General features: G+C 31.4%; 1 protein-coding gene across 2 annotated transcripts in view; it reads left to right on the top strand.

The window, feature by feature from the left end:
• Nucleotides 1-9,171: 9,171 nt before the first annotated feature.
• ETHR (ecdysis triggering hormone receptor) overlaps nt 9,172-24,020 on the top strand; it is a 204,450-nt gene continuing 189,601 nt past the window's right edge. For both annotated transcript variants that reach the window (XM_088272499.1, XM_088272498.1), the window contains exon 1: nt 9,172-9,454. The gene's annotated coding sequence lies outside the window, so the exon portion shown is untranslated. The remainder of the gene's footprint in view (nt 9,455-24,020) is intronic.

Genomic DNA, 24,020 nt, shown 5'->3' with positions numbered 1-24,020 from the left:
GTTAACGATCAAGATAAGACTGTGTTTACATGACGAAGTGCCCTATGCACCATTGGGGTGCGAATAAGGGTTTGATATTTTTTGTTTGTTGTAAAACAAATTTGTTTCGCCTCACAATTGTGTGGCGAACGCAGTAGGAAAAGAAGCAAAGGAAGACCAAAAAAAACTTGGCGTAATCAGGTGTTGTTTCAGGCAGAAAGTGTTGTTTTTGCATTTTGAAGAAAAGCTATTGTTTAATAATTTTTTTGCATGTACTAAATATTTTTCAAATATAGAATAAACATTCAGGTTTTACCTAAAAAGATCTGTTGCACAGTAAAAAGTTCAATAAGTGGCTCGATATTTATTTTTAATATATTGTATTATATTTTTAAACTTTAAAAACGATCTCCTGAAAAATCAAGTTTTTTGATTTATGACTTTGTTGAAAGGAGTGAGCGATTTATACTCGTAGGAAGGTTATATTGAAGTACTTGATTCTCAAATATTTAAATATATGTATATATTATGTATAATATATGTGGAAAAAACTATAAAGCTGTTATTTTATTATAAGAAATAGATTTATCGTTACCAAAATAAAATATATCGTTCGAAAAACCGATTAAATCTTTTTGATATCAATAAATCATAGAAAATGAATACGAATAAAATAACCCACGCAAATAAACGATTGTTCCTATGTGTTTAATATATTTAATAATAAATCTCTATCAATTGCTATATATCGCATTGAAATGGTTTTATCTAAGTTCCTTTACATGAAAAAAAAGATTAAAGCAATCTACCGCTTCATACAGCTTGACAGTTTGCCAACCCAGGCGATATTTGTAACACTCGGCTCATTTTGTCGAAAATCGTTTAACTACAAATCGCAGATAACGTGTTATCAGTTTCATCTTTCAATCTCTCAGTCATAGTTAACCTGGCATGTAATTTATTTGCTACAGACAAAGCTTAAACTGTAAACTTTCATCAAAAGGGAAGATTTCAGCCAGAAAACTGTTGGTTACGGTTGATTAGAATTTTGACAAACATGGCTTGGTCCGTTTGTGGGTGGCGGGTGATAAAAGATCACTTTTAGGAGTATTTTTTTCGTATCTTTCAGCTTATTAACATTTTCCTCGGAATTTTCGGTAAAGTGGTGTATTCGAATATTTATATTATGTTTGAAAACATCATTATTTAAAAAAATACTTTTATCTGTATTGTATCGCTTTAAAATTCATATTATACTTCATCAGAAATTACATAGGGCGTTTAGAGGTATACAAATTCAAATTTCCCGCAGTAAATCGACGGTGGCATGTTGCGCCACATTGTTGAAACCACAGCTCTGTCACATCAATGCCATTCGACTGAGGTACGAAGAAGACAGTAATCTTGGTTCTGCAGCGCTTTGTGACTTTTAATAGATGTAAGGGCGCTTGACAAAAGCGCAAGGTTTCTCCAAATTCGTATTAACCAACTAAGTTGTGTCGGGTTTTGGTCCCGTGGTTAGTGTCGCGGACTCTTAAGTCAAAGTTTCTCGGCTCAAGCCCACTCTACCACAATTTGATACCTATTTCTAATAATGAACCGCTTAGGCTCACAGAATTAAACAGCTGCCTGACATATATAAAATAAAACCCATTCGGGGATCCAAAATAAATGATCTGAGAAGGTACTTTATGAAAAGATATATATGTAGTGATTAGTCATATTTTCTTATTTTGTTTTTACCTTATGTTTTTTATATTTTCTCATGTCGCTCACTCCTTTCAAGAACGTCATAAATCAAAAATCGTCAATTTTGAGTAGTGCATGTTTTCGTAATGCCCAGAAAATGTACTATATCCCAGCAAAAGCGGCATATTTTTATCTTAATATTTACCCGCTACAGGGCAGAAAGTGTTATTTTTTCATTTTGAAGAAAAGGTATTGTTCAATTATTTTTTTTAAATATACTAAATATTTTTCAAATGGTGAAAAAATATTCAGGTTTTACCTAAAAAGATCTGTTGCATAGTAAAAAGTTAAATAAGTGGCTTGATATTTATTTTTAATACATTGTATTTTATGTTTGAACTTTAAAAACGTTCTCCTGAAAAATCAAGTTTTTTTATTTATGACGTTCTTGAAAGGAGCTTTCTTATTCTTAAATATGCTTCTTATCTTATATGTTTCTCATTTTTTCTATTAAATATGCTTCTTATGCCTATTTATTATACCTGTTTATTGTTTTTATATTTTGCCATGTATTAGTATTAGTTTTGGTTAAAAAAATATATTTTTTGTTACTTTATTATTTGTGTTCTAGTCTTGTTAACCTTAATCCCATGTCCCAAAATGAGAAATAGAAATTACTTATCGGGAATATTATATGTATATATGAGTTATGTATGAAATATGTTTTGAAATAAATAAATAAATAAATAGAAATTGAAATATTTGTGTAAATAATAAAATACATTAAAATATAAGAGAGATAGCTGGTCTTTCACCTCCCAGGAGTGGATCGGAGAGTGACAGAACATAGTCCTAAAAAAGAAGGAGAAGAAGAAGAAGTGTAAATAATAAAAACACAAATATTTCTCTTAAAAAATAAGTTTTCAACTACACCCATGAGCAGCTATACGTACAGGAATTTCCGCATTTTAGCGTGATTTTCATTTTTAGTGTTGGGAATACAAATGATTTAATTGGCTCGAGATTTTAGCAGCCATTAGCGCAGAAAGATCAAAGTCTTCGCGATTTTACTGAACCAGCTAATCGTACTTCAATCGTTCGTATTTTTTACTACTGAAATGCATTGTATAGTCGATTTTACATCGTCCCCTTTTATTGGCAAAGGAAATTCTAAAACAAAATTTCTCGACTATTATGATAATATAAAACAAAGCTATTTTTATTTAACTTGGAGTTTTTTGCTAGTGCGCTGACCTCTGTCATTTAATTGAATGCAGTCGAAATGCGATCCCTCAGACGGATGTGCGACGAAACGATGTATGACAGATGTTCGAATGGTGAAATAAGGACAGAATGCAAGGCTTTGATAAGCATTATCTTTGAAATTATGAAAGGTGTATTGAGATGGTTTGGACACGTGGAACGTATGAGTGAGGAGAGAACGGTAAAACAAATTTATGAGGCGAATGTTTGTAGTTGGAAAATGCAGCAGAGAAGGACCGAGGAAAACTTGGCACGATCAGGTGTGACAAATACTTGAAACCAGCCGGGTCCTGACCCGGAATAATCAACGTACGTGTATAAGGAGATTCATGAATGTGGAAGAGGCGAATAATGTTTACAAAGACAGAGTGGTATGGCATTCTAGTCTCTCTAGGCAGAGAGACTAGAATGCCATACCACTCTCTCTTTGTAAACATTCTTCGTCTCTTCCACATTCATGAATCCCCTCGTGTGGAAGAAGCGTGATGGTTATTTAGTTATATATATTACAACATATACAAGTGATCAATTTATCCTACTAACGACAAGTTCTAACCCCTGTAGAATACCAGACTTCCTATTCTTCTTCATCTATGTTGAGAAATCAATGAAAAAACAACGTAGTGTAAAATTTTTAAAGCAAGCAGTGCATAACTAAAGTGACCATGCGTCCCGTTCCGTTTTAAGATAGCCTGAACAACACTTTTTTTTCTTCATATTTTGATATATTATTTATTCCTCGTATTTTCTTTATCAACATTCCTTTTCTTTTTATCAATACATAAAAACTAGGGAAAATACGTGTTTTCTTGAATAAACATACTTTTACGTAAAAATTGGTAGATGTTCCGTTTTGAGGATAAAAATAAATATTATTTTTTGACGTCTCATCAAAGATGAAGAAGAATATGGAAGTCTGGGCATTTACGGGGCTGACGACCGTCATAGGCTGGTTTAAGTGATCACTTTACACACGTGTAACAATCACCTATTCTACCCATAATTGACAACCATAATATAAGACTTTTTGCTTAGTAAAAAGCTTCTTTACATCTCACCAATAGATGTCTCTAGCGAAGTTCTAGTGATTCAAGAACAAGGTTTCTAAATTGATTCATATATATAGAACTTCCAAGAATTTGAGTAGTGTGGTTGTCAATAATGGGTTAAATTGGTGAATGTTACACGTGTGTAAAGTGATCACTTAAACCAGCCTATGACGGTCGTCAGCCCCGTAAATGCCCAGACTTCCATATTCTTCTATGATGAGATGTCAAAAAATAATATAAAAATAACTCCTGTAATTGGAGATAATCCAGATTTTACGGACACACTCAAAATGTTGTTCAAAAATAAGTGGTCATGTTATGCATAACTTTAACCAGCCTATGACGGTCGTCAGCCCCGTAAATGCCCAGACTTCCATATTCTTCTTCATCTTTGATGAGATGTCAAAAAATAAAATATGAAAATAACTCATGTAATTGGAGGTAATCCAGATTTCGTGAACAAGTATTTGGACACACTCAAAATGTTGTTAAAAAATAAGTGGTCACGTTAAGCATAACTTAAACCAGCCTATGACGGTCGTCAGCCCCGTAAATGCCCAGACATCCATATTCTTCTTTATCTTTGATGAGATGTCAAAAAATAATATTAAACTCCTGTAATTGGAGATAATCCAGATTTTGTAAACATGTATTTGGACACACTCAAAATGTTGTTAAAAAAATAAGTGGTCACGTTATGCATAACTTTAGGAAAATTATGATTTTAAACAAACGATCATTAACACTTTTGTTTATATGAATAATAAATAAATCTATGCATTTTACATCTTGTGATAAAAGCGTAAATCTTTTAAAATATACAAAAAACTGATATCCAAAAATTAATCAAAGGATTTCTATTTTTGAAGTCGTTACTTTTCAAAGAGTTTTAATTTAATGTGGTCTGATTTTATATTATTTTAAGGGTGCTTGTTTTATGATCTGCGTTTACGATCTAAATTAATTTATTCTTACTCGTTTGAAAATGAAAATCAAACACTTGCTAATTTTTCAGTAAACAATGCATTTGTTTACAACATTTTGAGTGTGTCCATATACTTGTTCACAAAATCTCAATAGAAAGCTTCATTTTATCTCACCAATAGATGTCTCTAGTGAAGTTCTAGTGATTCAAGAATAATGTTTCAAAATTGGTTCATATATATATGTAGAACTTCCAAGAATTAGAGTAGTGTGGTTGTCAACAACAGATTTTGTGAACAAGTATTTGGACACACTCAAAATGTGGTAAATAAATGGACTAGTCAAATTATAAGCTACTATAAATACTTGATCAAAAATCTGAATTATCTCCAATTAGGAGTTCTTTTTTTAATTATTTTTAGACATCTAAACATAGATGAATAAATTATGGAAGTCATATTACTTATAGGCGTAGTTAAGTGATCACTTTACACATAAATTAACTGGTCAAATTATAAACTAAAATAAATTTTAAATCATTTAAAGAAGAAAAGAACTTATTTCCATCTATATTTTATTTACCTTTTTAATTCTCCTTCATCTACGTAAAAAATAACTCCTGATTAGAGATAATCCAGATTTGTGAACAAGTGTTTGGACACACTCAAGTGTTGTTCCCTATATACTTATGTGTGTGTGTACGTGTGATGTAAAGAATAAGTATTTAGTTATGTCGTTAAATATAATAAAATTACCATGAATTGTAGAGCGCCCTTGAGGTAATTTCTGACGAAAACGTCTCTACATAATTTGTCCAAAAAAATGAATAAAAAAAGATGACATATTGCTCACTTCTTTCAAGAACGTCATTAATCAAAAAACTTGATTTTTCAGGAGAACGTTTTTAAAATTTAAAAATATAATATAATGTATAAAAAATAAATTACTAGCCGCTGATTGAACTTTTTACGCGCAACAGATCTTTTTAGGTAAAACCTGAATGTTTTTTCTCCATTTGAAAAATATTAAGTATATTTAAAAAATAATTAAACAATACCATTTCTTCAAAATGCAAAAAAAAAAACACTTTCTGCCCTGTAGCGGGTAAATATTAAATTAAAAATATGCCGCTTTTGCTGGGATATAGTACATTTTCTGGGGATTCCGAAAACATGCACCACTGAAAATTGACGATTTTTGATATATGACGTTGTTGAAAGGAGTGAGCGATATATCAAGTCTTTCATATCTGTCCAGTAACTAAAAATCTTGACCTATTTAATTTCGCAAGAAAAAAACACATATTCTCGATTGTAGTAGGTATTATTACATTTTGTAGCGAGAACCCGTTCTGACGTCACTAAATGACAAATTAACTAATGTTTCTAGCAAACGGGAATTACAATATACTCCGTTCGCGGAAGTCGAAAGGAGTATTTTAAAATAACGTTTTCTTTAGAAGTCTTCCAAAGTTTGCGGTCGAGATGTATTCACATTTAACCTACCGTATTGTCCCGAATAACATATAACGTTAGCTCAAATGTGGAGGTCCTCGCCAAAAAAATACATTTCCAATATTGCACACAAAATCCCTTAAATGCAAACCTGTTCTGCTTACTGTATTCTATCGAAATCTTAATTAAAGTTGCGACAAAACGTGACCAATCCTGTGTTAAACCAATATGAAAACATATTATTTTTTGACATCTCATCAAAGATGAAGAAGAATATGGAAGTCTGGGCATTTACGGGGCTGACGACCGTCATAGGCTGGTTTAAGTGATCACTTTACACACGTGTAACATTCACCAATTCTACCCATTATTGACAACCACACTTCTCAAATTCTTGGAAGTTCTATATATATGAACCAATTCAGAAACCCTGTTCCTGAATCACTAGAACTTCACTAGAGACATCTATTGGTGAGATGTAAAGAAGCTTTTTACTAAGCAGAAACTCTTATATTAGTATGTGAGGTCCGAATCCTACATTATAATCACACACATGAGAAACGCCAGAAAATACAATTTTCATTTTTATTATTTAAGCTTATAATTTGACCAGATAATTTATTTACAACATTTTTTTTTATTTGGACACACTCAAAATGTTGGCAATATGAAATCATTAAATCGCCCCAAAACGTAACAATTTTATTGGCTAGAATTCCCAATTACTTCGTTTATATCATATTGCAATCATTTAAAATGGAAATGTAACGTTTTGGAGAGAACCTCCACAGGTGTCCATTTCTTTTTGTAAAACGTTGCTTTTACAAGATGAGATAAGTATTCAGGTGTCGCATACTTTGAGCAAAAATACAGTAATACTATTCTCCTTCTCCTTTCAACCCTTATTCGCACCCAATGGTGCATAGGGCACTGCATCTTGCAGAAGCATTATTATCTAGATCGTTAAATACACGAAGGAAAGGTGATTAAACGAATATGAAATCATTAAATCGCACCAAAACGTAACAAATTTATAAGCTTGAATTCCTGATGATTAAAAATCGTTTATAATGGAAATGTAACGTTTTGGTGAAATATTTCACGACCATACTAGTTTAAGCTTTTAAAAAACAGATCTCCATATTAAATTTCTGTCACGATGTTGGTTTATTGGCTAATAAATTAATTAAAAAAATAACAAGACTATCGAAAACATTATTATTGATATCTGTAGAGAACTCAGGGAGATATTAAGGTTTAAACTTTAGATTTTTGAATAAAAGGAAAAACGTGCGTTCGCATACGTCATCGAATTTCCGTCATCTAACGTTTTATGACGTCATACGGTTTATTGTCTTTGGTTTATAGAGCTGTAATAGTAGTAGAGTGGATTGTTTGTTTACCACTACACTACCATTTTTGGTATACAAATATGAGTGGAGGGGGGAGGGTGGGAGGGTGGACCATAGACATCAACAAATAGAGCTGCCAGTAATTTAGCAATGTTACCAATATCAAAATAAGTCCATCGTTTCTGTGACGTAAATTTTTGCCAACTTACGAATACAACGTATTTACGAAGGAAATTTTTCCACGAGAAAATGATAAATTAAATTATTGATTAAATCGGCTGTTATAAACACAAAACGAGTCTAATACAATCCTTTATAGGTTGAGTATGTTAAATTAGATAATCCTCCTGTCTGATAATGATCCATTCAAAAACATTATCTTGTGTGGGCCAATCAGGACCATCTCAGAATTTGCTCATTGCTGGGAGCAAACTACGAAAAACTCCTCAGGAAAAGGCGGACTGTTGACTGTCGTTAACAGGTCTTCCGTACCACTAGAAGAGAGAGAATTATTATATCCTTCATTTTGAAAAACAGACAATATTATGTAAAATAATTTGTCATCGTGTATTAAATACATAATGGGAAATTGTAAAATGTCAAACACATTGAATTTGATAACAGCACACCTGTATCCGGCTCACGGCACACCGGTTGCGGAGCACTGCTCTAGGATATTCACCGAGATGGCAATTATACTGATCCTCAAGGTAGATCGACCACACTTGTTCAACTGTTGACTCAGCCTGGCAAAGCTTCTATTTCTTCTTCCCCATCTTATTCCTCATTCCTGAGGGTTGTGACCCTTGTGGAAGCAATGACTCTTCTCCAGTTATCCCTTGACTGCGCTGCACGTAGCGCTCTAACCATCAAAGTGCCTACTGCTGACTCAAGCTTCTAAGGACTTCAATAAAAATGAAATCTACTTTATTCATTATACAAACCTGATAATTTATTGACATTTTTTTCATACGAACATTTTTACAATGCATGTTGAATGTCAGTAAAGAGTCAAGCGTCTACCCAAATCGACAAATGCAATACTGCAAAAACGTAATTACCCGTACGAAAATATAAATTTATCTACTTTAGATAAAAATTTGAATTAAATAAAACCAGTTCGTACTTTATTTATAAGAACTAATTACTTTTAAAATACTTGTTAGTAATACAAATGATTAAAAGCGGCAATTTTATTGTCACAAATGCGTGATACTGCAAGTACAAGAAAATGGTATACAAAGGTAGTAGCTTGTTTTACAGTAATCACGCTTGAGAAAAAAGGGACAGACCTTCCTTTGATAAATCCTTCATTCCTATAAGAACTTTTGATGAAAATGTTTTTTTTTTATCAGACGCAATTTTCTTTCATTTCAACCGGCCGGTAACGCATCACTCTAATATATACATTTTCATACCGCGTCTGTTCTTCAGTATGGCACAAACGCTTGTCCCGGGAGGTCGCGTCTGAAATCTTCTGAAAATGTTCCGTCGGGAATATCGTAATTTTTACACGACTTTTTCAAACTTTCGTGACTTTATTTGATATAAACAAATTATACAACAATAATAAAGTGACTAAAATAGTTGAAATATCGTGTTTTCAGTAAACTGATCGCTAAAAAGTTGATAAAAAGTGCTGAAAATTAGTTAAAAAGTGGAAAAAACTTACATATTATTGTTTAAATAGTTTTTTATTGTTTATTTGGACATGTCTTTTGGTGAAACGAGTGATAATGTATTGGTAAGCGCAAAAATACTTTTCTTGTAACTTTTATTACCCAATATTGCGTAAATCGTAAAGTTGAAATAATAAGAGTTCCAAAGGATGTAATAAAACCGTTCCAAACGTTTTTCTTGTATTTCCTTTATGTATATTTTACGTAACAAACTTTACGTTACATGTGTATTTAGAGTGCTTGTCTTTTGTTCCCAAAAAATCTCAAAAAAAGTTCCTTAAATATTTTTAACATTTAAGTATGTACAAGAAAAAAAAATAATGTGATATAAAGCATATTTTGAAACAGGATATTTTTTTAAAATTCATTATTTTTCTCAATCGGTTCGTCAGTCGCATCGTTAAAAAATATATTTCATTTTTTATTTAAATTTTATTTAGAGTGCTTGTCTTTTGTTCTGAAAAAATCACAAAAAAAGTTCCTTAAATATTTTCTTTATTTTTAACATTTAAGTATGTACAAGAAAAAAAATGATGTGAAATAAAAGCATATTTTGAAACAGGATATTTTTTTTTTATTCATTATTTTTCTCAATCGGTTCGTCAGTCGCATCGTTAAAAAATATCTTTCATTTTTTATTTAAATTTTATTTAGAGTGCTTGTCTTTTGTTCCCAAAAAATCTCAAAAAAAGTTCCTTAAATATTTTCTTTATTTTAAACATTTAAGTATGTACAAGAAAAAAAATGATGTGATATAAAAGCATATTTTGAAACAGGATATATTTTTTTTAAATTCATTATTTTTCTCAATCGGTTCGTCAGTCGCATCGTTAAAAATATCTTTAATTTTTTATTTAAATTTTATTGAGCAAATACCACAAATCTATTGTTCAAAAAAATTGGTTTAAATTTAAGTTTTTTTATTATTTTAGTATTTAAATAGTTTAGTTTTTATTATAAACAAGAGTATGAATTAAAACAAACAATTAATTAGATTTCTTATCAATTGATTCATATACATACATATGATATGATATAATACCTTATTTTAAAACACAGTATCGATTATTTTTCACATTATATTTCGATTGTTTGGAGTTATTTAGTGGTTTATATATATTTTGTTAACATTGTGATCTTCTTCTTCTTCTTCTTTTTTTGATGGCTTTTCACCCTTCTTGGGTGTTATTTACATTGTGATAAATCGCTCACTCTTTTCAACAACGTCATATATCAAAAAACCTGATTTTTCAGGAGATCGTTTTTAAAGTTTAAAAATATAATAAAAAGTATTAAAAATAAATATCAAGCCACTTATTGAACTTTTTACGGAGCAATAGATCTTTTTAGGTAAAACCGGAAGGTTTTTTCTCCATTAAAAATAATTTAACAATACATTTTCTTCAAAATGTACCGTTTTGGAGGAACCGGGTTCGATTCCCAGGGGGGGTCAAATAAATATAAATGATTTTTACGCTGTAATATTTATTCAATATTACCCTGGACTGGTACCTGAAGCGGAGGGCTGATCACCTTTCCTTCATGTGTAAAAGATCAAGATAACACTGCGTTTATATGACGCAGCGCCCTATGCACCTTTGGGGTGCGGATAAAGAATTTCTCTCTCTCTCTCTCTCTCAGTTAATTTTTCTCAATCACCTTATTATCCAGGTAATAATACAAATTATAATTATAAATAATTTATTAACCGAACTTTTTTTATAAAGTAAAAAATAGAGTTCAACTTTTTTTGTTAATCGTCCAATTTGCTGTGAAAAACCTGTATACGAATAAGAAAAATATATTTTTAAACTGTCGCAAAAAATGGAATACGAAAGATAAAATCGATATGTGTTTCCATACAAAGGACATAAAATTATTTATGACCTGTTTGTTTTTTCCAAGTCAGTTTCTATTTCGGGATTAACCACTGACTTCCGAAAATATGATACTTTTATTTATGTGTTTAATTTACATCTAATGATAAAATATGATAAAAAATTGACGATTAAGAATAGTGAAGGACATTGGTACCATAAAACAAGCTAGGACACAAAATGCCGAACCCTCTTCTAGTGGAACGGAAGGTCTGCTGACGACAGTCAACAGTCCGCCTTCTCCTGAGGAGTGCAACGTGGTTTCCTTCCAGCAATGAGCAAATGCTGACAAGTTCCTGATTGGCCCACACTAGATTATCCCTCCTGTTCCCAACACATATTCAAATACAAAATTTACTATGATCTATAAACCTACATTTTATTTATTGTTTCGGCATTAACTTTGTGGTAAGACATGTTACAATGATTAAAGAAAACACTTGTTTTTTACCACTTGAGTTTTATTAAAGACTACATGTTTCGGAAGTTAAACTTCCATCATTCAGGTCTGTATAATAACTATACATACCTACATGTATGTTATTATACAGACGTGAATGATGGAAGTTTAACTTCTGAAACATGTAGTCTTTAATAAAAACTCAAGTGGTATAAAACAAGTGCTTTCTTTAATAATCTATAAACCTTGTGCATAATAAGCAAGGTAAATAATAAATGCGATTCCCATTAAAAAAATACATATAAACATTAAACTTTCTATATAGTTTTTCCTTTCCGCAGGGGTAGGCAGAGAGAATAGAACGCCACACTAATCTATCTTCCCAAACATTCTTCGCCTCTTCCATATCCATGCTTCTCCTCATACATACCCGCCGATTATTCCGAGTCATGACCTGATCATTTTCAAGTATTTGACAAACTTGATCATGTCAAGATTTCATCGGTCCACCTCTGCTTCTTTTACCAACCACATTATCATTTTTTAAAAACTTTCTTTCTTGACTCATTCGATTCACTTGCCTAAACCATATGTTCTTAATTTTATCGATAATAAACTCAAGTCAACTTAGACGTGATGCTGGAACGGTTATTCCGAAACCCGTAGTCATGAAGTAAGGTTATTAAGTGAGATTCCACAAAGGGAATGATGAATCATAAGAATGATGTTTTATATTATTTTTTGACATCTCATCATGGATGAAGAAGAATATGGAAGTCTGGGATTTACGGGGCTGACGACCGTCATAGGCTGGTTTAAGTGATCACTTTACACACGTGTAACATTCACCAATTCTACCCATTATTGACAACTACACTACTCAAATTCTTGGAAGCTCTATTTATATGAACCAATCAAATCATCTTTGATGAGATGTCAAAAAATAATATGCAAAATAACTCCTGTAATTGGAGATAATCCATAGTTGTGAACAAGTATTTGAACACACTCAAAATGTTCGAAATATTTATGTGAAACAACAAAAAACCACATGAAAAATGAATAAATAAATAAACCCATGAACGTTTCTCTATGAACGTTCTATTGAAAACCTATATTTTTTAATATATTATTAGATTAAAACCAATATTTTTAGCTTTTCCGCTTTATTTTTATTTGACCAGCGACCGGGTTTCGTCGTTACCGACATCATCAGACTGGTCTGATGATGTCGGTAACGACGACCAGTCTGATGATGTCGGTAACGACGAAACCCTGTCGCTGGTCAAATAAAAATAAAGTGGAAAAGCTAGAAATATTGGTTTTAATCTAATAATGTATTAAAAATGCAATTCCATCACGAAGTGTCAGTGGATAATATAAATCTATATTTTTTATTTCTCAAATACAAAGCTTCAAAATAACTTTGAAATTTTATATGAGGTTGTTCAAATTTAATTGTTCGTACAACAATCAATGTAATTTAAAATGTATATGGTGTTGTCCCATAAACGAGTTGACGATGACATACATATGTAATACACGGTATCGTTGTGCTTATAGTAATTACAGAAATCTTCACCATAAATTGCACAAGTTAGCAGGTCTTTATAGTAAGTCCGATGTGTTTCTAATGAGCTCGTAATTATCAGACAATTATCTCTTAAAAGGTATATTTGTATATATATATATATATATATATATATATATATATATATATATATATATATATATATATATATATATATATATATATATATATATATATATATATATATATGTATATATATATATATATATATATATATATATATATATATATATATATATATATATATATATATATATTTATAGGAATAGCAGACAAAAACATGGCACGATCAGGTATGCCAAATACTTGAAAGTGGTCAGGTTAGGAGTCGTAACAATCGGCGGGTATGTATGAGGAGATGCATGAACGTGGAAGAGGCGAAGAATGTTTGCAAAGACAGAGTGGTGTGGCGTTCTATTCTCTCTGCCTACCCCTGCGGGGAAGCGGCGTGATGGTTAGTTAGTTAGTTAGTTGTAGGAATAACCCGCAAAGCCTCTATTAGAGGCTTGTCTGCAGGTAGGATAGTAAGGATAGGGAAGGTAAATGTTAAAAATACATTACAAACACCCAGACCAATACAGAATATAAATCATTCTTGAATTTATGTACGTTTATACTTAGAAGTTTTATATCAGTTACTGTTTTTTTCATTAAACGTTATAATTATAAAGTTATTGAAGTAGAATATTACCGATAGTAATCAGTGTCAGTAGCGTACTTACAGACGAATAGCATTTTCTTTGTAAAGGTATTCTAAGTTATCCAGCGTTATTGAATCGATTCAATATCAATTTGACGTTATAATACGTCGAGAGCAACTAATGATACATGTGCTTAGTATAATCGTATAATGGAATCACACCAGGTTTCAGAAGATCCATATTAGGTAACTGAACATACAAAATACAGAGACGGATTTTATAAACTTTTGCTTAGAAAATAGTCACATTTTTAAATATTATTTTAAATAGAAATATTGATCATATTTATTATTGATTCGGTATTAATTTTGCACACTGACGTGATGATTTAAATATAAAAATTAAAGACATGTATACAATAATACCATTTTTTTAGTTATTTATGTAAACACGACAAGTTCGGATATCTACATATGCTATTGAAACTAGTCGTGTTTACATTTTAACATCTCAACATAATCCTAATTAGTAAATGATGATCAAAATTCATCACTTTTCGCTTTTAAGCAACTTTTACGGATAAAAAACGGTAAGAATCGACTTTACCTAGGCAGAGTCAACTCCTGGAAAATTAGAAAATCTACTTTTCCTGTAACATTTATATATATATATATATATATATATATATATATATATATATATATATATATATATATATATATATATATATATATATATATATATATATATATATATATATATATATATATGTATATATATATATATATATATATATATATATATATATATATATATATATATATACATATATAAATATATATATATATATATATATATATATATATATATATATATATATATATATATATATATATATATATATATATATATATATATATATATATATATATATATAAACATATTTTCTTTTTGAGAATTACTTGTTCCGGCACGCGACATTGACCCCTTTAAGACTTTGTTATTTTTCCGCACGCCCACCACATTTCACTCACTTTTATCTCAAATATATATTTATTACATTTCTCAGTTCTTTTTTTGTCATATCCGAAATATTTCTTCTGTATTTTTAATCGCAACAATGCCGCTACCTTGGTATACATTTATATTCTTTACTTTCACGATTTTAAGCTTCAGATCACAGAACTTACATACGAAAAAAAAGAAAAAAAGAGTAATTATTTGTAAGAAATGTGACTTTTACAATCATGTTTAAGTATAAGTATGTTTGGTGCATTAAACAGTATTCTTATTTATTTTAAACCTCCTGTTTACGAGTGATTTTGGCTCTACCAAACTACACACTGTAAAAATAATAAATGAAGGATATTAGCCGAGATAGAGAGAGAGAAAAAAAACAGTAACAATAATTAACTGACACGAAGAAAATATGAAATAAAGTAGGTACTACATCTCCATAAATTAAATCATATTAAAATGTGGACAGTTAAACTTATTATGTACTTTTAAAATTAAAGGACACTGGCAGTGAAAAATATTTTTATTTATATTTTTTTATTATTTATTTATTAACATAAATTGTAGACATTTATTTAAATCACCATTTAAAAAATATTTACCAACCAAGCCACCTTGTGTGTCTTGTCGGTGGAGTTCTTTTTGTATACATTTTTTATTGTTTTCAACTATTTTAACCTAACACACAAAAAAGCGAGAAAAATTATGACTACAAACATTTTACAATTTTCATAAAATTATTCAATTCAAACCCTTATCCGCACCCCAATGGTGCATAGGGCACTGCGTCATATAAACGCAGTGTTATCTTGATCGTTAACACACGAAGGAAAGGTGATCAGCCCTCCGCTTCAGGTACCAGTCCAGGGTACTATTGAATAAATATTAGAGTGAAAGAATCACTTATATTTATTTGACCCCCCCTGGGAATCGAACCCGGGACCTCCAGAACGGTAGCCGAGCGTGCTGACCATTAAATAAAATTTATAAAATTAACTAAAGATTATTCCTTTATTTTGCCTTTGTTTCAACGGAACGATGGAACGACGGAACAGCAGTCATATAGTTCACATAATTATTTACAAAAAAAAAAAACAAAATATGTCTCTCATAATATATAAATATTTATAAATTAAAATATTATAATAACATAAAAAAACTAACTAACTAACCATCACGCCGCTTCCCCGTAGGGGTAGGCAGAGAGAATAGAGAGCCACACCACTCTGTCCTTGCAAACATTCTTCGCCTCTTCCACGTTCATGCGTCTCCTCATACATACCCAACATATTATAATAACATTGTGGCAACCCACTCTACCATGGCAACCCAAATCGAGTGAAATAACGAACACCCTACACGAAGCCCGCAACGAACGGAAACGAGCCCGTTACACTTCGCCGCCGCCCGTCCTCAGATCGACACGTATTTCAACTGTTCTCATATTAGAATCACGCGATTATTCTTAAGTATTTTCTTGATTGTAATTTTATAGAACTGAATAAATTTGTGTTAAAAGTAATCCGCTTTCATCTTGCTTCCCTTCTGATAAATTAAAGTGGTATTCAACTAGAAACCACAACATCTTTACGGATATTAAAAAAATATAAGATATAAAACAACTAATAAAAAAAAGAATATTTTTTATACATGAAAAAAAAACTGAACATAGTAAATAATAATAAATAATTACAATTCAATCATAATGAAGCACTCTTGGGTAGTATTTAACGAAAATGAAACAGTATAAATTTATAACATTTTGAGTATGTCCTTTTAAAAATATTTTGAGTATGTCCTATATACTTATTCACAAATCTGGGTAAATTAATTGTCTAATGGAGATAACCTAGATTTGTAAGCAAGTATTTGGACGCACTCAAAATGTTTAAAAGTAAATTAACTGGTCAAATTATAAGCTAAAAATAAATTGAAAATCATACATTTAAGCGTTTCTTAAGCATATGAATATAATCTAGGATTCGCACCTCACGTACAAAAGGAAAGAGTTTCTGCTTCATAAAAGCTTTCTTCATCCCACCATCGATGGTTATTGTGTTCTTGCGCATACTGTGCTACGAGTTTGATCAGTATATGTAGAAGTTTCAAAATTTTGAGTCATGTGGTTGTCAATCATGGGTAGAATTGGTAAATGTTACACGTGTGTAAAGTGATCACTTAACCAAGCTTGACGATTGTAAGACCTGTAAATGCCCTGACTTCCATATTATTCTTCATCTATCTTGAGATGTAAATTTATTTTTTTGTGTATTTATATAGATAGTGACGTTGGAAGCCTTACAAAGGCCTTCCACTAATAAAAGCTTGTGTTTATTATTGATGTGTTTGACATAGCTAAAGTACAATTCGAGTATGGCGTTAGAAACCTTCCGATCACAAGGTCTTCCCCTAATAAGAGCTTGTGTTTAGTATTGAGTTGTTTTACATAGCTAAAGTACAATTCGAGTATGGCGTTAGAAACCTTCCGATCACAAGCTCTTCCTCTAATAAGACCTTGAGTTTATTATTGATTTGTTTGACAGAGCTAAAGTACAATCCGAGTATGGCGTTGGAAACCTTCCGACCACAAGGTCTTCCACTAATAAGAGCTTGTGTTTATCAGTGATTTGTTTTACATAGCTAAAGTACGATTCGAGCACGGCGTTGGAAACCTTCCGATCACAAGGTCTTCCACTAATAAGAGCTTGTGTTTTTAATTGATTTGTTTGACAGAGCTAAAGTACAATTCGAGTATACTTAATTAATTCGAGTTTACTTTAGGTGGCAAGGATTCATATCTCTTAAGATGTAAATTTACATTTTTACGAGTATATATTTATACAGATAGTGAAGCGTCCGACGTTGGAAGCCTCATTCCGAGGTTAGGAGGTCTTCCTCTAATAAGAGCTTGTGTTTATTGTGGATTTATTTGACAGAGCTAAAGAACAATTCGAGTATAATTTAGGTGGCAAGATTTCATGTATCTTGAGATGTAAATTTACATTTTCATATTTTTATACAGATAGTGAGGCGTCCGACGTTGGAAGCCCTTTCCCAAGATTAGAAGGTCTTCCTCTAATAAGAGCTTGTGTTTATTATTGATTTGTTTTACATAGCCAAAGTACAATTCGACTATGGCGTTAGAAACCTTCCGATCACAAGGTCTTCCACTAATAAGTGCTTGTATTTATTATTGATTTGTTTGACAGAGCTAAAGAACAATTCGAGTATAATTTAGGAGGCAAAATTTCATGTATCATGTGATGTAAATTTATATTTTCATATTTTTATGCACATAGTGAAGCGTCTGACGTTGGAAGCCCTTTCCCAAGATTAGAAGGTCTTCCACTAATAAGAGCTTGTATTTTTTATTGATTCGTCTGACAGAGCTAAAGTAAAATTTTAGTACGGCTTTGGAAACCTTCCGATCACAAGGTTTTCCTCTAATATGAGCTTGTGTTTATTATTGATTTGTTTGACAGAGCTAAAGTACAATTCGAGTATAATTTAGGTGGCGGATTTTGGATTTATGACGCATCGTAACGTTGGTATCTAACGTCGTGAACACTTTCCGAATGGCTGCCGTAAAACACGTAAGATGGGGTAGCCGCCAGCTACTCGCCCCTACGCGCTGACATAAATAATACACCCCTCTTGAAGTGTGATTGGTGACTGCGTCATATTAGCCACTGATACTTTTCAAGAAAATCGTTAAGGGCTCTGCTCACTTCGCTATCCAGTGCATAAGAAATATTTATAAAATTAAATAATTTTGTTATAACCACTTTTTTATTAATACAATTTAACCTACCGGTTTCGACAAGAACCTTGACATCATCAGGGTTTATTTTAATTCAAAAACATTAAAAACATTAAAATTCTCTCACCAAAAAGCTTCCACACTATCCGTAAACATTCTAAATGTTATTTTTACTATTCATTGCATTTTTTATGTTTTTCCAATTTCTGTCCCTAAAATTTCTGCACAGTAGGTTTTTCTGTGTGTTCTCCACTTTACGTATGCGTGCGCAGCTTCATACTGTTTTTTGGGTGATTCCATTAATTGTTATTTGGGGTTGCTATGCAATGAATAATAAAAATAACATTTAGGATTTTTACGGAGTGTGTGGAAGTTTTTTGGTGAGAGTATTTTAATGTTTTTGAATTAAAATAAACCCTGATGATGACAAGGTTCTTGTTAAACCGGAAGGTTAAATTGTATTAATAAAAAAGTGGTTATAACTAAGTTATTTAATTTTATAATGTTTATAAAATGTGCCACAAAGTATCTGCGGAAAACATTCAAGAAAACATAAGAAATATACTCTAAATCTTAAAAATAAAATAAGTTCATGTTCCGGAATGACGAATGTGTGGATTGACAGTAAAAAACAAAGACATTGGAATTTAATATAATGCTCAATAAGTAATTATTAGCTCTTAAAAAGGATAAAAAGAAGGATGAAATTAGACTGAATGCAGTCTAAAAACGATCTAATCTCTTAGATGAATGTGCAGCAAAACGTTGTATGATAGGTGATCGAATGGTGATATATGGAAAAAAATAATAGGCATTAATAAGCGTTATCTACACCTAGTTATTTACTTAATAAAATTAAGAGAGCTGTTCTGAGATGGTTTGAGCATCGAATGAGTTCAGAAAGTATTCAATTCAAACCCTTATCCGCACCCCAATGGTGCAAAGGGCACTGCATTATATAAATACAGTCTTATCTTGATCGTTAACAGACGAAGGAAAGGTGATTAACCTTCCGCTTCAGGTACCAGTCCAGGGTAATATTGAATAAATATTAGAGTGAAATAATCACTTATATTTATTTGAAGCCCCCTGGGAATCGAACCCGGGACCTCTAGAACATCTAAATGTGGACATCTCAACAAAGATGAAGAGGAATAAGGAGGTCTAAGTATTACAGGACTTATGACCAGCCTATGGTCAAGTAATATGTCAAAAGATGTAAATATAACTCCCAAGAAGAGAAAACACAGATTTGTGGACACGTACGACAAATGTTGTAAATAAACTTTAAAAGTCCACTAAAAACATTTTTTTTTAATTTTAAGTACTTCACGTTCAAAATTCACTCTTTGCATTTCTTCCGACAAAAAACTGCATTTGTATATCATATCTTCTCTCTATGTCGACTTAACTCTACCGCTTACTATCACTTTATCTATTTAGCTTACTGGCCGTGTGGGAACTCACCTTAAGGTCTTGGCCCGTGAACAAGAAATCTGTCACTTTCAGTTATTGGAATTCAATTTGAAAAGTAAGAAAGTAATATTTTTCTCAAACCAAGTTTCTGGTCTATATTGCTTCAATATATTAGGCGCATAATGGTTTAACTTACAACTTTTATATGGGACAAATTTATTTGTATATCTCAATAAAGTGGCTGCCAGGAAAACAAGGAAAACCTGGAAATAAAATATATATATTTTTTTCAAAAGATAAATATTTTTTTTTATTATTTACACAAATATTTCAACATTTTGAGTGTCTCCAAATACTTGTTCACAAAATCTGGATCATCTCCAATTACAGGAGTTATTTTCATTATTTTTATATGTTACATTATATGTTATATCATATGTTACACGTGTGCAAAGTGATCACTTAAACCAGCCTATGGCGGTCGTCAGCCCCGTAAATGCCCAGACTTCTATATTCTTCTTCATCTTTGATCAGAAGTCAAAAAATATTTCAATTTCATACAATACTATTTTTGTGAGCCTAAGCGACTCATTATTAGAAATAGGTATCAAATTGTGGTAGAGTGGGTTCGAACCGAGAAACTCTGACTAAAGATTCCGCGACACTAACCACGGGACCACAACCCGACATGTGTGAATGTATTTTTTTGGACATCTCAACATAGATGAAGAATATAGAAGTCTGGGCATTTACACGGCTTACGACCGTGGTTTAAGTGATCACTTTGCACACGTGTAACCTTCACCAATTCTACCCATGATTGTCAACCACACTTTTGAAATTCTTGGAAGTTCGATATATATTGTTCAATTTCAAAACATAGTACTTGAATTCTCTAGAATTTCACTCGAGACATCTATGGTGAGATGAAATATCAAATATACTATGTTTCGAATTTGAAAGGCAGATTTTTATAATTTGATTTTAAAATGGAAAATGAGGGTTTAAAATCTACTGCCTACCCCTGCGGAGAAGCGGTGTGATGGTTAGTTAGTTAGTTAGTTACTTAGTTCTACTATTAATAACAAAACTCATGTAATTTTAGAATGTATTTATATTATATCATGTGTATGATTATCGTCAATAACTATTAAGCTTTCATGCATTTTATGAACACGATATCAATGCGTCTATAGTATCCTTCATATCCCCTAAGCCATGGACGACGAACCTATGGCGCGCGTGCCATATGTGGCACGTGATTATGAAATGTAAAAAAAAAATAGACTTCCAGGCGAAAAGTACTACTGCTTGTATTCTAATAAAAGATACCAGCTATGAACCCGATGTAAAAAATAGCGTCTAGCATCCAACAACAAAAATCCCAATAATAATGAAGTTTTACTTAAGGATTCTACATTTTTTTGAAGTCGATTTCCTTTATTTTGCCATTAATGAGTACTTAACTGTTTTTCAATGTATTAATACTTTCATATTATTTTTGGACATCTCATTAAAGATGAAGAAGAATATGAAAGTCTGGGCATTTACGGGGCTGACGACCGTCATAGGCTGGTTTACGTGATAACTTTACACACGTGTAACATTCACCAATTCTACCCATTATTGACAACCACACTACTCAAATTCTTGGAAGTTCTATATATATGAACCAATTTAGAAACCTTGTTCATGAATCACTAGAACTTCACTAGAGACATCTATTGGTGAGATGTAAAGAAGCTTTTTACTAAGCAGAAACTCTTATATTAGTATGTGAGGTCCGAATCCTGGATTATAATCACACACATGAGAAACGCCAGAAAAAAACATTTTCATTTTTATTATTTAAGCTTATAATTTGACCAGATAATTTATTTACAACATTTTGAGTGTGTCCAAATACTTGTTCACAAAATCTGGATTATCTCCAACTACAGGAGTTATAATACTAATTATTAATCTTGAGTTATTAATACTTTGTTTATATTAAAAATCTGAAGTTACACAAACATTTTTATGACATGTGGCACGCGACATATTATTATATATGTGTCGGGTTGTCGTCCCGTGGAAAGTGTCGCGGACTCTTGAGTCAGAGTTTCTCGGTTCGAACCCACTCTATCACAGTTTGATACCTATTTCTAATAATGAGCCGCTTACCATAGGCTCACAGAAATAGTATGAAATCGAAGTAGTTTTGTAAATAATAAAAACACAAATATTTCTCCTTTTTTTATTTAAAAAAAATCAGTATTTTTATATTGATTTTTTTGCCACTCAGGCTCAAAAAGGTTCGCCAACCCTGCCTTATGCAGTATTGAGTAGTGATATGATGGAGAAAAGAGCAATACGTCATAGTATGGACGTCATAAAACTTTTATTTTTATTGCATTTTATTGTTCAAATTGTGAAATAAGTAGGTACTTACTCACCCTTTGTTCTAAGAATAAAGGGGGTAGTTAAAAGTTATGTACGGATTGGCAATATGAAGAAATACATTTTATGTGCACATCAGCGTCTTAATTGGTCCATAAAATTGTTTTATTTGATGTGATATTCGATATTGATAGTGCAAAATATATTGTTAAAGTTTTATGAAACTCTTCAATATTTTTCATGTTTTTTTTCTGAAAATTTTTATTGGTCTTCGTAGTTGAAGATTTTCTCATATTTTAGGAAATGCAACGACCTTCTTAGTACATGTTTTTTACTAACATATGTATTTATATATCATCTTGCGCGTAGTAACCAATTATAAATTAATTTAGGATGTGTTTATATATATCGCTCACTCCTTTCAAGAACGTCATAAATCAAAAATCGTCAATTTTCAGTTGTGCATGTTTTCGGAATGCCCAGAAAATGTACTATATCCCAGCGAAAGAGGCATATTTTTAACTTAATATTTACCCGCTACAGGGCAAAAAATGTTGTTTTTGCATTATGAAGAAAATGTATTGTTTGATTATTTTTTTTAAATATACTAAATATTTTTCAAATGGAAAAAAAATCTTCAGGTTTTACCTCAAAAGATCTGTTGCACAGAAAAAACTTGAATAATTGGCTTGATATTTATTTGTAACGTTCTCCTGAAAAATCAAGTTTTTTTTATTTATGACGTTCTTGAAAGGAGTGAGCGATATGTGATAACTATCACACATATATATATATATATAAACACATACTTAACTTTTGCACCTATTATGGCAAAATGTTGTCAGGTTTGAATACAAAAAACATTAACACTCTCCTTATCATTCATCGTTCACATTGTGTATCACTACTAGGTATTACACAAAGTGAATGATGAATGATAAAAAGAGTGTTTTATTCTTCTTCCAATCCTCATTCGCACCCAAAGGCGCATAAGGCACTGCATCATAAAAATGTAGTGTTATCTTGATTGTGAACACATGAAGGAAAGGTGATCAGTCCTCCACTTCAGGTAACAATCCATGGTACTATATGAAAGAAATTTGTTTATGACTTAAAAAAAGGAAAACCCGCAATCAAATACGACATGGCTGAATGCTGTGATCTATTTCAGATCTACCCACCTCTATTATCTATTTATGAATAGCTCTATTATGCCTAGTTACTTTTTTAATGACTTTATGAATAATATAATCAGATTGTACAACTTTATTGCATAGTAATCAAAGTTCATTTCACCAAAAGGTTTTTTTTTTAAAGAGAGAGTGTTTTTATTATTTACAAAAATACTTCGATTTCAAACTGTTTATGTGAGCCTTAGCGGCTCATTATTAGGAAATAGGTATCAAATTATGGTAGAGTGGGTTCGAACCGAGAAACTCTGACTCAAGAGTCCGCGATACTAACCACGGGACCACAAACCGACAGGTTAGATGTAAGGTTTTGTTTGATCTGTTTCTGTGTTTTCGATCTTGTAGTTCTATGTAAGTTTC

Source organism: Brachycentrus maculatus, unplaced genomic scaffold (assembly GCF_059751285.1).
Source record: "Brachycentrus maculatus isolate JH-2025_06_01 unplaced genomic scaffold, ASM5975128v1 h1tg000503l, whole genome shotgun sequence".
Lineage (NCBI taxonomy): Eukaryota > Metazoa > Arthropoda > Insecta > Trichoptera > Brachycentridae > Brachycentrus > Brachycentrus maculatus.
The sequence above is the reverse complement of the archived record's forward strand: the minus strand, read 5'-3'. Positions and strand labels throughout refer to the sequence as shown.